Raw genomic sequence first — 2,803 nt, 5'->3', positions numbered from 1 at the left:
TGTATGGGGACTGTCCCCAGGAAAGGGGACATCTGGTAACCTTAATAAAGGTAAAGGTAAAGGTACCCCTGCCCGTACGGGCCAGTCTTGACAGACTCTAGGGTTGTGCGCCCATCTCACTTAAGAGGCCGGGGGCCAGTGCTGTCCGGAGACACTTCCGGGTCACGTGGCCAGCGTGACAAAGCCGCATCTGGCGAGCCAGCGCAGCACACGGAAACACCGTTTACCTTCCCGCCAGTAAGCGATCCCTATTTATCTACTTGCACCCGGAGGTGCTTTCGAACTGCTAGGTTGGCAGGCGCTGGGACCGAGCAACAGGAGCGCACCCCACCGCGGGGATTCGAACCGCCGACCTTTCGATCGGCAAGCCCTAGGCGCTGAGGCTTTTACCCACAGCGCCACCCGCGTCCCTGGTAACCTTAATAGAAGAGGAGTTTTGGAGACTATTGGATGGTGGGGGAAAGAGTTTGGATGTTTGGAACTAGCCTATGCCTTTTTATGAAATTTTTGCAGGCAGAAACACATTTAGGCTTGGAGAAGGGGAGATGGTAAATTACTATCATTTCATAACGTTATAGGCCCTGGCTTTAGGGGACAATTCTCAATCATCAAAACTATGGAATGTGATGTGAATCAAGAACTCTGTGACATGAAGGCTGCAATCTTATACCCCCTTAGCTGAGAATGCACTCCTTTGAACTCAGTGAGACTTACTTCTTAGTAAACACATATAGGATTGCCCAGTCAGGGACTTTTCTGAGAATCCTCCAAGAACAAAGACAAATGTTAAACACAAAATTGCAACCCAAAAAGGGGGGATAGGGTTAGAAATATTCAATTCAGAGTCGCCAATATTAAAACCTCCTGCATGAGTCCAGATAGTACAATCCTAATTGTACACGCTTATACATAATTACGTGTGAGCGAGAAACCCAAAGTTTGCTACTGTGCTCTGAATGTCAGGCTTCTTTGTGAAGAAAGTTCAATCATTTGTTCTAGAAATTCAGAATGCAGTGTCAAAATGAATGTGGAGATCCCAAAAATATTTTAAAGAAGCCAGGAAGTAAGAGAATGTGTCTTATTTTTTTCAGAGAGCCCCAAATTTAGCACCATGGAAACCTGTGGTCCTCTAGATGATGTTGGACACCCATCATCTCTCATTATTGGCCATGGTGGAGCTGGGGCTGATGGGACTTGGAGTCCCACAACATCTGGAGAGTCTCAGGTTTCCCATCCTGGGTCTAGAGCAACTTTCAACCAACAACAAAGTATGGCTGCAGCATTAGGATCTAAGATACTGCTAAGACAGGTGACACAGGCAGTTGTCATCCACATTGGCCTGGTTTGCTCATCACACTAAGCCAAATCATAAATACATGGGTGTGCAGGCTCTGGGAGAGAGGCTTGCAACATCTCTGCTCCTTCCTGCTTGCTCTTGCATAGCTCAGTCGGTAGAGCGTGAGACTCTTAATCTCTGGGTTTGGGGTTAGAGCCCCGTGTTGGGCAAAAGATTCCTGCATTGCAGGGAGTTGGACTAGATGACCCTTGTGGTCCCTTCCAACTGTGCAATTCTATGATTCTGCTGCTGTGCTTGACACAGGTCCTAGTGGTGTTCTCCTTGCCCCTCTCCTTTCCCAGGGAAAACCCACTCTTTAGCTCTAAATTGGAACAAACAGCAATCCACAGAAAACCCAAATTACTGTTTGCACTGACTGAGCACTTAAGAATGGTTTTCCCCAGGGGGAAAGCAGCGGTGCTAGAGGAAGTGTGAATAAACCCTAATACATGGCTTTGCTTAATACGTTCTCCAAACCCAGCTCTCCTGTACAAGATATGAGCCATAAACCATAGGATAAACCTTGGTTATGGCTTATCGCCAGTATGAATAGAGCTAAACCATGAATCCGGGGTTTGGATGACGCACTAAGCTAGACCATGGTTTCGCTTCACTTACCATTGCAATCTTCTGTCATGGAGCCTGCGTGCTTACATGTTTTCTTTAAGTCGTGGTTTGACTTAGCATGGTGTGCCAACCAAACCCTTATTTCCATACGGACAAGGTATGTCCGTATATCCACAGTGTGTTTCCATTATCTGGTAACGTGATGTTTGCCCTCATTCAACAATCCCATGATTCCTTGCTGCAATGTCTAAGACATGGAATTTTAATCATTAGCACCCAGTCTTGTAACAGCAAGACACAGCAGCCACTTAGACTTACCGGTAAGTTCCACAGAGTTTAGGAGCACAGCAAGCGCAAGCTAGCTGGCATTCTGGAGTCTTTATTTTAAGGATATAGGTTTTTGTGGAATCTTTCTTTGGCAGTGAAAAAATGCTTTAGAGCCAGATCTTCATTGCCATGCCTTAAGAGATGTACCATTTGTGGCAACCAATTTACAGCACAGAATCCTAAAATGCATTTTCAGCCTCATAAATAAAGCAAAGTACCTCTCATTTGTACTGTCTGCTATTTCAGAAGCTGACACCTGAATGATGATCCAGCCCAGCAGTGGCTTCCTAAATAAGATGGCCAGTCCATTATTGTATAGTACGCATATAATTATGGGCAGCAAATTTGTTTTGACAACACTGACTGCTCTGGCCTGGGTAAGCCTTCTCCAGAATCTCTGTGTGCTATGCTTCTGACAGTCTCTAGAATTTACTGTCTGATAGCCTTTCTAGTGCTACACAGTGAGACTGAACAGAAATTGAATTCCTGGCAGTCTGAAGAAAGGTAACAGCTGGATCAGAGTCAAAGGAATCAATGGAGCACACCAAAGAAAATGCTTCTATTCCCTTCCTT

The sequence above is a fragment of the Podarcis muralis genome, chromosome 12, assembly GCF_964188315.1.
Source record: "Podarcis muralis chromosome 12, rPodMur119.hap1.1, whole genome shotgun sequence".
Lineage (NCBI taxonomy): Eukaryota > Metazoa > Chordata > Lepidosauria > Squamata > Lacertidae > Podarcis > Podarcis muralis.
This window is presented reverse-complemented; position numbering follows the sequence as displayed.